Consider the following 14801-nt stretch of genomic DNA (forward strand, 5'->3'; position numbering starts at 1 on the left):
CCTGAATAGAAAAATCTTTAGGAAATTTTAATTTGCCATCGTTGAATAGATGTAAGCTCTTGAAATTCGCTGGACACTTCACCTCGACGATGGCATTTTCGTTTTTTATTGTTTCATTTGGACTTGCAACTAAGAATCCATATATCTTACGAATGAATAGAGCTCATTTACTTTCAAATTTTTTTACTGCAAGCCATTCATAGTCTTGGCCATGTTTAGTGTTATTGTTTCTAGCAAATTTCGAGTATAAGATTGATTTAACTTTATTTAAGCAAGACGTGTCATTGCTCATCTTACATACATCACCAAATCTCGATGCAGTTAGGCACAGATACCTTTCTTGGATCCATTTCTGATTGATACTTTGTAATTTGTATTTTATTTCTGTTAATGCATCCATCTTGCAAGTTTCCAATAAATTCTTCTTTCTTTTATATTCTTCATATGAAATATCACTCATAACTTGAGTCATAAGTTATAACCGAATTGCTATCATTATCAATAGCAACATAACCCTGATCGGCTTTCGCTACCTACCTGAATTACCCTGTATACACAAGTATTTTATTTTATTGTATACAATTATTTTATAGCAGTACCACTCCGGATGATGCATCGTAATTGACGTTGTTCGAGCGTTTAGCGTTTACATCAGGCATCTGCAATTAAGGTTATCATAGGAATTCAGTCATTATTTATTTCTCCTGAAGCTGTAACTAAATTAAATTCTTCTTCACCTGTGTTCTTCATAGACTGCCATGCTTAATCCATGATTTTGTCACTTATGGTTTCTTGATATTTTTGGAGTGTTTTTGTTAACATAAATGGTATATCCACACATAACAATAATTCTTCAGTCTGTGTATAGCCGGTACCGACAGATAACAGAAACAATAGCAGAGTTTATCTCATAGACTCTTTGCTTTCTTCAGTGTAAAGCTTCTTTTTTATCCCGCACATAAAACATAAAAGAAATGAGCTGCTAAGCCCTTCTTTTGACTCATTAATAAATTTAATGCGAGTTTTGTTGCAGTTGAATGGATTATTCTCCACCATCAGTATTTGGTTTTGCATCATTTGTATTATTTATCTTATGGTATTGCTTCAAATAATGTATCGTTTTAATTTTTACTGTGATGGTTTATTCTTTTTAAATAAGTACTTTTTATGTGTGCCACAGTTTATACAATAAAATTTAACTTACCTTTCGGAATGAATACATTTTTCAATTGAATCTCGGACTATAAAATTTGAAATTTTACATTTTATAAAAATTTATATCGTAAATTATTACCGTCTATTACTCCTTTTTCGAAAAATCTTCAAATGCTAAGGGGTAGTTTTTTAGATGAACATACTTACCCATCGTTTATAAAAACTTTACAGAAACTAAATTAAACTAACACTAGTACACAATAAAATAACAATTATTGACTATAAACTCAAAAATTTATTTAAATTACACAATCATTAGTAGAAAATCACGGAAAATAAAGTTCAAAACGTACTTTTGGAAACGATTATTTTCTCTACCACATGAAAAAAGTAATGTGATGAAGAGAGTCGTCGATGTCAGCGCCGCTCAGTCGGCAGGAGGCGGGACTAACGCGGTGGTAATACTTCGTGGGAATCTTGACGGAAAATATTCATTTTTACGCTACCTTTTTGCAATTTTAGCAAATTGCAAACTATTCCCTTATAACTAAAAATACTGAAAAAATGTATTTGAAAAATATTACTATTTTCAAGTATACTATCATGCAAGCTAAAAAAGAACGACCAAATTCTATAATATTGAGGAAAAACCCCCCTTTTTTTGGAAAACTTTAAAAATTTTCACCATGCGTTATGTAGAATTGCTAGAAGAAGCTATGTACAAAATTTCATCCAAATATTTTCATAAATAATGTATGTTTTTTGTAATTTGCCGAGCTGTATGGTAAAGTAGCCTCTTAAGTTTTTAATACAAGTCTAGGGTTGTCATAAAAATTTGTCTCTATAGTTAGCAGTTCATTATCTTGATAGTGTCTTTTATTTCTCCTACTCCTTTTTTTAGTGCTTCTTTATAGATTTCTTTACATTGTCGCGTTCGTTGTACCATATATTTTGAATAATCATATTTATTCACTATGTTGTCCCTGTATTCTTTGTTGAACCATGGTTTTGTTTCCTTTTTTGCACCGCCTCCGACGTCTTTGGCAGTACTGATTGTAACTGTTTTAATTTGTTCCATTCTCCATCAATGGTGCTGTTCGAGGTTGATTCCACCAGTTTATCATTTCTAATATTCATCTTTCTCGAACTTCTGTATTATACAGGCTACTTATGCTGAGTTTTTCTTGTTTCATAGTACTGTGTATTTATGGTGTCAATTCTGTACCAAAATCTTGCTTGTAACAAGAGAAGGTCTAATCCACAGCATGTTCCTCTTCTGATCCTCACATCCCGAACCCTCGTAGCAGTTCTTCTATCTATTAATATCTGACCTGTTTGTTTATTTGTAGTTCCATATGGTGATATCCATAACGTTATAAATTCTTAACTTTATGTATGTTCTGATATGAACCATACTCTTGCTTGTAACAAAAGCTATTATGAACTCACTGTTTTCACTGGTTCTGTCATGGAGACTTTGTCTTGCTATTTTCAATGATTATTTTGGTGTCATGTTTAGGTGAAGAGTCATATACTAATTCTCGTTGTTGATAGAATGTTTCTTATATTTCTAGATCTTTCTCTTGCGTTGGACAATATACATTAATTATTGTTAGATTGAATTAGTGCTGCTAGGTACCAGACTACTGGGTGGTCAATCAGAGTAGATGTGTTCAAACCTCTACGATTTCACCTTTGCGAAAATTATGATGTTTAAAATTGCTTTTGAGAATTTTTAACTTTTGAAGCTTTCCTGAAATTGTCTGTTTATCTTGCTATAATTATTGGGTGTCTATTAGTTGGAAAATATGTTGTTCTGTTATTTCACCAGATAAATTAGTTACAAAGATATCAGCAATACTATCTCGAATCTTATGCCTTAGTGTCAGTGTTTCATATAGTTCAAGGTTCAATAAATGAATGCCAATTTAAAGATTTTTGCCGATGTTCTGTGCTTATTAAAGCTATTTATTACATTGGAATTAACGATTGTCATAAATCATGAAGTATGTGCCAACGTGTTATTTTTGGACCGTAATTTATGTTTGTACATATTTAATCAAATGAATCAATGCCAAATGACTGAGGATACTTTGCAAATGTATTATATTTATCAATGTAAGCCAAAAAATCCTCTTTGCAGATTTGAGAATGTTATTTTTGATTTTGGAATTTACTATTTGACTCCATACATTAGCACTGGCATGGAGGACTATTTGGCTTGTAAGTCATTATTAAAAAAACAGGAAAATAGGCAGTTGGATCATGTCCTTGTTTTGTCATAAGATATCCTTTTAGATTGCAGAGGTAGTTGTATCATCTTAATTTTGAAATTCTTCCGAACTGATGGAGAATTCTGCTGCAAAGTTGTGTTTGACATCTATATCTTCATGTTCACTCGCAGCATAGGTATACCAATATTGAAAAGACCTTGTGCATACATTTTACATGAGACCAAGATGCGAAAAAAATTCCTATTTGCTTTTTTCTCAAAGTATTTTACTTTTCACTAAAAAAACTTTAGATTATATTTTATAACATTGCATATTGTTTATAGCTATTGTCATTACCACATCAATATACTAATGCGTTTTTTCTATCCCCCGTAATATTTTATCACTTATGGATTAAGAAATAGAGGCTTCACTAGTTATACCAAACCCCATTCTTATCGTCCAAGGTAAGCTGCTCGTCATAAATAACAATATGCAAAAGACTTTACCTTTACCAAATGATAAAAAATGTTAGCAGAAGTAGGCATAGGGTAATTCACCACATCTAACTCTCTGGTACCAGTCACATAGTAGTGAACAGACAAGCTGATTCCTTATTTCCTATTTGGAAAAGTGCTATTGCCATAATAGTCACAATTTTAACTGTTTTAATAATATTAGCATATAGAATCACACATAGCACTGCATTATCTTATGACTTCTAACCTAGTTTCACTAAATCCCTTGTTTTTGTATTTACTATATTCATAGTAGCAAAAGCAAACTCCCCTGGAAAACACTCTCACACTTTTAGTTTACCAATTCTTACCCATTGAAAATTTCAATGATGACTTTTGATTTATTAATATTATTTCTAATGATTTATAAATATTATTGACTTTGACTATAACATTACACGAACCTGCATCGTCTAAACTTTTCCCTGTTACAGCTTTTAATTTAAAACCTTTAAATTGTTTTCGGTTTGTGCTCACCTTTACAATTTATAATCCCATACGTATACTAGTTCACTGGCTTCTCTTCTCTTGAATCATCTTAACTTTTTTCAAGATACTTCACGGTCGTCTTTTTACATTTTTGCGATGTATGCTGCTTCTTTTTTTAATTCATGTGCTGGATATGTTGTGAAAAGATTCACATCTCCAATATTCCTTATTGGACCTCCCAGACTGATGACGCGTCATGACTTCCACAACCCTTGGTTTTATAGTATATACTTGATTTGACTAATATTCACATCTGACCCGTAAAACTTTGACTTGAGAATCAGCCAGATTCATATTCTACTATTTTAGTTGTTAGTCACTAAATTGATTCTTTCCTTAAAATCGCATTTAGTGCTTCTTTAAAAAGATTACAAATATCATTCAGCGTTTATAACTCAATAATGTAATCATATTTGATCACATCTTCCTGATTTCTTGTATTAAATGTAATCTGTTAACTATGATACTTTTTATAGGTAATATAAACATGACATAGAGTCATTAATTTTGAAAAAGCACACAGAGTAATTTTTAAATCCCTTTGTAAACAACTCATTTGGTATTAACCTTTGTCGGTTAAAATACTGCAATAACCTTTTCCAGTTCCAATTAAAATTCACTCATTAAACCTCGGAATCCAATCTAATTGCAGATTTTCAAACATGAGTCGACTGGTTTTATGACTTTTAAAGCTGTTGATTATTTTTTGACAATTTGCTTCTTTAATTTGAGTAGTTTTCAGTTGTAACCTCATTTTCACATCTTAACGCAATGATAAATTGTGTTAAACCATCAATTGAAATTCAGATATTAAGTTGTCTATTAAACGCGTCCAGTTAAAATTTAAATACTTTAATTTTAAATAAAAATGACAGTTCTTCTGATCATTTAAAAACAGACCTATCAAACAATGCTTTTCGAGAAAATTAAATCAGACTTAATACAAAAAACATAAGTGATCCCACAATATATTGTATTTTATAAATGGTGTTGTTAAATAGTACGTATTGCGAAAATTATCACGTTAAGTTTGCAGTTAAGACCGTATCAATTAATAATGCGCGCAGTAAGTACTGAAAGACAGGTCATTACTGTGGTTAATGTGGCAAGGATACCAGCTCGTCATCTATCATTGTACGTCTGGGGAATCCTTCTTACGTCAAACACTATAAATTATTGTAAGATGGATACATGCCGGATCACTTAAAGTGATTGATTGGTATAATATCTGAGTAAAGGTCAGAAAAATCATTACTAGATTCTTAAACTATTAAAAATCTTATCTATATTTTCAATTAATTTTTTAGTCTATCATTTTTAATTTATACCAGTTTTTTGGGTGATCTTAATAAATTACTTCGGACATCTTACAACGGCACACCTCCAAGTTTTTAGGTATACAATCGTAAACTAGGGAACAATAGAGACGTTTCTATGCTAAGCTAGAACATAGTTTACTCTCGCCTAAACCTTAGACACACATAATTATTACCTAGGTTTGTCTCTAACCCTAATCCACACTCAAACCTCGGAGGAGTATCGATTTAACCTATTAGCATACAAATGGTCGAAGTGGGTGGGATTAATTCCCTTAATGGTCGAGCAAGGTGAACTGAGACAGCTTTATTGGGGAAACGTATTTATTTAAGGTATCTACGTCACACATCTCGAACAAACCATATAACATGTGAAAACCGATACCTTTTCGTATACGACCCGAATAAATTGCGATCAAAGATATTTACAGATAACATTGTTTTACGACAAGCCAATTAATAAAGGAATTTACATTCCCCTTTTGCGAGTGCCAATAAAGTGGACAAAACGAACTAAAAAAAAATTTAATATCGCGCTTAGGGTGGACGCTCAAATTCCAGTGTCATAATAATAAGGGGATAAAGATATATCCTATTATCAGCACAAAGAAAGAATGAATATTAAAATTTTAATATAAAAATAGCTCTCTACAAACTATACATACTAAAAAAATGCAAATCCGTTGTATCTGTTTTTAAAATTCAGTAGATTTAAGCGTTGGATCATTAGTAGGTCAGAATTTGACTCACAAATAACGTCAATTAAAAATGTCCCCTTAACTGGAATTAAGAATTCCATTCAGGACTTCGATGAACCACTGCAGCAAGTACGCTTTCGGCACAAAGTACCCCCTTTGCAGTTAAATAGACCATTGGCCCCGCGTTCGAAAACTCGATTATCCGGCGAAGTGGCCGAAAACAAAACGAAAAAGTCGCAAATTCATCAATTAAACCTTCATTATGCATTCAACAAGGGGCAAGTTTTCGTTAAAAGAATAAAAGGACCCCCGACATCGGAACGTTAAAAGTCATGGAAACTTTTGCGCTGCCTCGATTCATTAATGTATAATTGAAAGAAGTTGGTTCCGACTCCGTTTTGTTCGACCTTTCACACTTTACTGAATCGATTGACTGAAAAAGCTATAGAAAAATCCTCTACAAAATCTATTTTTATAGGAAAAAGTTTCTGAAAATATCTATTTATACATAATAATGAAATAAATTATTTTTCATTTATGATTTATTAAAATTTGTATTTTGATATTTACAATTTATTTATAATCGTGAAAATAATGGAATTTAATATTTATATGTTTGAATTTATTTATTTACACAACTTTTTGAGTATACAATTTTTCAAAGATTTGGTTAATTTCGTCTTTTATCTTATGGCTGGCTGCTATAATCCGGTTCTGCAACTTTGTTCTTTGGGTATCGGTCGCGCATCGCCAACAACAGACGCGGAGTTTAATAAGCTCGTGTCCACCTGAAGGCAAAATGCTGAACTCTCGCCTCGGTCCGGTTGTTATCTGCCCTCTTCCGGAACCCTTATCGGGCTTGGCCCCATTCAGCGCAATATTGCGATTGGTCCGCTATGCGATTGTGTAATTGAATCGGTGACGGATGCAGAACTCGGTGGTAATTAGATGCGGATGGAACGGGATCGACGTAAAAATCGATCGGAACTGTTATCGATTATAAGTTAGAACGGACAATGGAGTAAACCGGAGCAGTCTGGATTAACGGAGATGGAGAGCAGGGGCGGCCCCAGATTGGAACTATCTGATCTCTGGATGGTACCGTGAAGAATTTCCAATGGCCCGAAGCATCATATAATGATTATATAAAAAATAAAAATAATTTCGAATGGTGCGCAACAAAGTAATTTAACTCAATTTTATTATGTATACAAATTAAAATAAAAAATGGGTAAACTTTAAATTTTCCTGATTGACATTAATTCAGAGAGCGTTTAACATATGGATGTGACGTGTATTTCAATTTATACTCTGTTCGCGTTATTGGGTTTCTGTCTAACATTGTAGGGTGGGTTATCCAGTCGATCCGGCTCGGTATCAATTATCTTTGTTTTCCACTATGCGTGTCGTGTCCGTTCAATGGATTGCATGCAATTGAATTTGTAGGTTATTTTGCTCGACGTTACCCCGATTCGATTGATTCAATTAGTTAGCTTAAAGAGATTCCACTCTCTTTAGCACTACGCCGCTATTAATCGAACAAATCAATTGAAAACGGAATTGCTTTAATTCATTTGTAAAAGAGAACATTTTCGAAAATAATTGCTTTTAAAATTAGTTTTAACAAGTTTGTGTTTGTCAAAAAATATCAATACAGATGGTAGATTTGTGTATTCCGCAGAAGTGGAAATAAACAGATCCATGTGTTCTTCGAAGGTTGCCACGTTAACATTGACGGTTTATAAATGCCCTGGCAGACGAGCTACAACTTGCCGCCGCCGCCGTAATATCTTTATGGACACACATACAAGGACGGGACCGGGAACGAGGCGGTGAAATGCTTCAAAATGTTTATTGAGGCGTGGGCGAGCAAAGTCTGCATTTACCGTCTTCGACCTCTCGAAGCTATTTGTCATCGGCTGTATGCGTCAGCCAAATCGGATAGTGCACTTGCAACAACGACGGTCTCTCTCGCTCAGGATGGGAACAAAATGGGTAGTGACCGCGTTTGTGATTTATCGGTTTGCGATGGTTCGTTGAGAAACAGAGTTTCACTCGTGGAAGTGTTATTTTTACAACGCCTCTTTCGATTCCGAGTCACGACGGACACATAAATAGCCCGAGAGTGTTCGCAAGTAATGCTGAAAGTACTGTTAACGTCAATGCGCGAAAGTTTAAAAATAGTTGAAACTTCATCTAGGAAGTGTATTAAGTTTCATTAAAAAATCCCTTGATGGGAATCTTCACATCTCTCCCTCTTAAATGACAAATTCCATTTCCCATAATCGATAGACAACGGGTCAATAAACTGTTAGGATATTAAAGTTAAAAGCTATATCCTACAAGAAATTCTCATCATAAAGTTGAAATGTTCAATCAGATAATTTCAACATTACAAAAAAAAATGTACAAGTTTTCACATTAGTTGAACTTATAGTCATTAAATTTTATTAAGTGGTTGAACTTTAACAAGATATTCTTTTTTGACTTCCTTATGTAAAAAAACATCTCTTATGTAAGGTGTATTATAAAGAACGCAAAATATATGAATTAGATAAACTTAAATTTTTAATAAGAATTCATTTTTGTATAAGATCAATTTGGTACTTCTGCCATTAATTGATTTTGCTTATAAATTGGGGCTTTCGGAACAAGTCTCTACATATACATCAAATAATACAGAGAAAGTAATATCTACGCTAGTTGCAAATGTGTACAAAAGTGAAACAAATTTAATAACAAAAGGGAAATGTCGTTGTTGTCAACGACATTTTCCAAACATTACAAACTCTGGACGATGAAAACGTTTGCATGAAGAAATTACTACTAAATAATACGGTGTTATTGCTGATTTTATTATCAAGTAATTCTTCTTATATACAAATCAAGTATAAAGTAATTTGTACAGTAATATTAACAAAATTAACACCGACTATTTATTATAAAACTTTCCCTGTAGACAGCACCAGATCACTTCAATGACGATCGCTACCAGAATGAATCAAGCCATGTAATGAAGACTGCAGTGAAGAAGATTTTACACTGCAGGTGTTCTCATCATAGTCGTTTCCTGGTAGACAAAGTACTGGTTTTTTGTTTGCGCAAGCATTTTCTCTCTATAATACGAAGGACAAGTGGCAATCTTTCTGATATTTCATAAGCTTTCTTCTTTTCTTATTACTATTCGTGTTGGCACAATAATTGAAATATGTGCAAGGAATATTCAGTAATATTATTACTGTTATAATTAGAAAGATGAAGATATGGTCTTCACATTTAGTTTTCAATGAGGGCAATTCGATAGATGTATCTAATACTGGTCTTTCTTCGATGACGGTTGTACCGATGATCTCAGTAAGGTAAGCTAGGTTTTTTTTATAGGTATTCTTAAATCAACAACACTGACGTTCTGTTGTGACTTATATTGTCTTTGTATTGTTTTGAAGACATAATTTTGGGTTGGGTTTATGCCTTATAACAACTACATCATGGAGATTTCTTCAGAGAAGTCCCTTCGAATTTATTGCTTTTACATCAAATCCATTTTCCAAGCAATTTTTTAGGAACGCTACTGGTTTGCGAATTGACTTATTATTGTTATTATTATATTACTGACTACAGAGATCTAACCGCTTGTGTTTGAGTGCGGCATAACAAACACAAAATCAGATTCCAGCTTAAAGATAATTTGGGAATTTTATACTTCCGCACGTGTTCTTGTTGAATTGTAATCTGTTTGGGATAGCACTGTTTCGTCGTGCATGTGTTTAGGTTGCTTTTAAATATGGCAGATATCAAAACGTATTCAGGAATGAGCATACGTAACCAAACCTTTAGCGACAAATTGGTTTCTATTACCGTGCATGAACTCGTCCACTGGTTGTAGTTGAAAGTATCGCCTCAGTTCTTGTGCGATTGCCAGAGTGGTCATTGTGTCATGCTGATCTCAATCTCATCAGTATTTTCACCAAAACTTCATGCCATTTCTGTGAAGTACCATTTAACGCTAGTGAGACATCTCTATTCGCATTGGCAGCTGAGTGATAAGCGATTCTCCAGAAATCTTCAATCTAAGAAATAGCGGAGTTCCTTGAAAATTTGTAATTAAAATTGCTTCCGCTAGTACGAGGTGATTTGCAACGGTATTCCGATACATGAAAAATTACCAGGTATGAGGGTTTTCACATTTGTGAAAGCTCATCGGATTTTCACTGAAATTACTTCGTACCAACGTGAACATCTATCGACGCATGTTAAATAGTGTTTGTATCCTTTTGAAATATAATATATCATGTAAACACTTTCATTGGATAGGGGAAATCTTAGACACTTTAACTTTATTTATCGAAGGAAGTATTTAGTGGGACATCGTACTCCACCACGTGTCCAAGAGCTAGCCTCATATACTTCAGGTGCCCCTTTTTTGAGAACCAAGCGGCAAATGTGTGTCAAATGTCGAAATCTATCAGCAAGCGGTAGTCGATTCCGTGCTTTGGGTTAGCATGTTGCAGAAATGGAAAGGGTTGGAAATAATATGTGCCGCACTATTGCTCAATGCTTGTGTTCTACTGAAGTCAACACATACTTATACCTCGTGTGGTCAGTAATGATTTATTGCAAAAAAAAATGCGATTGATAATAATGAACAGCAGGAATGAATCTGGGTTTCAAAATGGTGGATAGACCTCGGTTGGCACTAGTAGACGCAATAATAATGATATTTATTGTTACCCGAGCTTTTTTGATGTTCTGCGTTTTCATCAGCCTTCGTCTACGACAGTTTATATATTTATCCCAAGAGTAAAGTCAGTTGGTACACAATTTCATATCTAAATATACGGTCAAAACAAGTTATCGTAAATCACTTAAAATAAACAATACTGACCAATGACATATTTAAATTGAGCAGAATCTAGAAAGACTTATACAACGTACAATTTTTTTTTATAAGTTTTATAACAAAAAAATTCAAATCGGAATATTTCATCTGCACGAGAAAAATTTTACCGAAACAACTTTGATGTCTGTTCAATCCATTCTATCAGAAATTTAAGATTTAATGAAGTACTTCAAGTAAGTTCATTTATTCTTCGTTATATCACTTATAATTAGTAATTATGCCGAAGGACATTTACATGAAAATTGAAATCGGAATATTTCATCTGCACGAGAAAAATTTTACCGAAACAACTTTGATGTCTGTTCAATCCATTCTATCAGAAATTTAAGATTTAATGAAGTACTTCAAGTAAGTTCATTTATTCTTCGTTATATCACTTATAATTAGTAATTATGCTGAAGGACATTTACATGAACTGAGAAAGGATTTTCTTGTAAGACCTGAAATGTTTTGCTTCACAATGATAAATGTTTTTCAATACCGGGATCCCGGACAATTTTTGTCCGATATTAAAAACCGGTATTGATGGCAAAATACCGGTATTTCAGTATTATTTTTATTTAGTGCCCTCGATGGCCGGGGGCGGCGGATGTCTTCCAAAACGGCCGTGCTAGTTTGAAGTTGTGCTGGAAAATGACGTGGAGAATTCTTGTTTGTTATCTATCTTCTGTCCGTTCTACGTTTACATTTTCATGTGCCATTTTTTGACGTTTCATTAAAAAAATGCTAGCCGAAGGCGACCGGTCGAAAACGGCCGTGTTTGTTTAAAGCTGTGCTGGAAAACGATGTTGACCAAACAGAAATTTGTTATCTATCTTATGTCCGTACTAACCTCATTTTCAAGTGACATTTTTTGATGAGTGTGAATACCATCTACAAGAAGTATCATTTTGCACTCGGGCAGAATGTTGAAGATAACGAAGACTCAACCTTTGATGATGACAACTTAATGTTCGTGTTCAATAAATTTGTCATACCTAGCCAACAATAAAATACTCTCTGCATACAACTATTTTTGGAGTTTTTATTCCATAATGGTGTTTTAGGTCAGTAGTTATCAAGTATAACAGTAGTATGATAAGTCTGAAAAACTACCAAGAGCCATTATGTTAAAGTTTCTTTCTTGAATCTGCACCTGTCCAGAAAATTCCATGGAATCTCCATGGCTCCAGGAATTCGAAAGAATTCCACAGAGCTTCAGATGATGAAGTGTAATTTCATTTTGGACCAAGTGAAAGACAACAAAACAATAATGGTATCCAGACCTTTAAGTGTATTGGCACTTTGTACAGATTCCTAATATTCTTTCCATTTTTTGATTATTTTCTCAGATGTCTGTATCGTATGCTTTGTTGACAATCTTAAAATATAGTAGGAATTAACCTGTTGTTAGTAGAGGTGACGCCGCAGAGGGGAAAAAGATCTTACAATTAGATATATCTAGTGATTGTAATTTCAAAATTTTTAAAAATTTTGAATACCGAATACCGGTATTGAGATTTTGGTCCGGTATTGCAAGCCCAACATACAATACACATTAATGAAAATTGTGGCAATATGACGTTGTTGCTATACAATTAGATATTCACAGTAATCGTGGAACATTTATCCCGATCTAAACGTTTCAGAAATATTAACAAATTTTATCAGTATTGAATACAAAACCGTAATTTCATTCAAATAGAAATAATTTTATGTGAAAATCATAGTCATGACTAACTTAATATACCATGAAAACGGTGCTTTCCTACTTCATGGCGTATTAGGTGACACTTTGAAACTAGAACGATGCGTAAATTATTCTTTACACAAGAGTGAAAGGATCGATTATCACCGCCACAAGAAGTCGTTGAATGAAACTCTGTGAGATCTATAAGCTCACATCATTGAGATTAGGTGAATTCTTTCAATAAGCGAAAGTTGGGCGGCCGTTCGTTAACAAGTGAACTCTCCCATTCATATGATCCATATATTGTTAGAATCAGTTAATAACATTTAGAAGCAAAAACATTTTTATTTCTCTTAATTTATCAGTTTCAGTTAACTTCATTTCGAAGGATAACACAAATGCATTGTTACAAAATATAGTTTCAGGTTATGTATCCTACATCTTCATTAAAGCATTGAAGAGAGAATTTTATTATCATTTAAAACGCCATAAAAGTTTTCATAGAGAACATACCAAAACAATAACCGTACCAAGCATGTAGTTTCTCGAGCATAGCTCATAGGGAAATCCGCGTTATGGCCGCACTTACAACTCGGCCCCGAGAAGAGGCTTTCCGGTCTTAATGTCTCGCATTTATCGGGTCATCACCCGCAGCACTAACGACGCCGCAGCAGGAGTCTCAGGCCTCCGCAGGAACCGCTCCTGCTGACATTTGCCTCGCTCAAAGGTGGAACTCATGAGCCGTGGCGAAGAAGTGCCGGCGTCGTCGAGTCGGTGGCTGGTATTAGCCCGGTAATGTTTCGTATTAAGACGCCTATTTGTGTCTCTGGGTTACGCCCCGAATACGACCCCTTATATGCTACGTTTCCACAATATTAGCAATAACCAGTGATATTTGGGGTATCGAGGATGTTACGAATTCCACAGTATCTCTTGGGCGACGTTATGGCATGACATTCTCACTGTTATACTTAAGATAGAGAAAATGATACTATCGAGGAAGATATTTTGAATCAATGTGTTTATCAGTTTTCAAAGTATTTTTTACTGTTGTTATGATCGACCTATTTACGTGTCTGGGTTAAGCAAATACTACCCTCATTACATCGCTAAGAGCTTTGAACCGTTAATAATAATACCGACGGTTATCACGGAAAAGAAAAAAAGAAATGGGTCGCCTTTAATTAACTGGATGCCTATCGCCGAGTGCGAGACCGATTAAAAGGTCCTTTTGCCAAGGACAAATTACCCCTGCCTGGGAAAGAAGAAAAAAAATCTGCGGGCGCGTTGAAAGGGTAGTACGCAAAGGATGACGAAGCCTAGTTAAAGTAGAATAAGATGGAGAAATTTTAATTAACGAGCAGAGCAATTAAAATTTTAATGATGATTAAACAATAACACTAAGGGGTTTTAGTTACTCTTTTAAGTATTTTTCTTTTTGTGTAGGTACAAATTAGAGGGACATATGACTTTTTGGTTTTTTAACTAAATAACTGTATTTAGTTTGTATTTTAACTTTACTACTCATAATAAAAGCTTACCTGTAGTGTTGTAATAAAACAGAAAGATGAAACCTTTCAAAATTTCGCCCCTATCTTCATCACTAATGACTGCGCACAATTGAACGATATCACGATATCCTGCTTATCCGGGGGCGATTTGGCTCCGTCGGGTCTTAATACTAATTCCGGACGACTATTTTACCGTATCATCGTTCCCGCCCCGTCCGTAAAATATGATCCCCCTAAAGTATGCGGATTAATGGAGGCAAAGAGGCAATTAGAACTATTGTTCGCCGGTTAAGCGGCACGGAGCTTATTTATAGCTCAATTAAAAAATAAGT

The sequence above is a fragment of the Onthophagus taurus genome, chromosome 1, assembly GCF_036711975.1.
Source record: "Onthophagus taurus isolate NC chromosome 1, IU_Otau_3.0, whole genome shotgun sequence".
Lineage (NCBI taxonomy): Eukaryota > Metazoa > Arthropoda > Insecta > Coleoptera > Scarabaeidae > Onthophagus > Onthophagus taurus.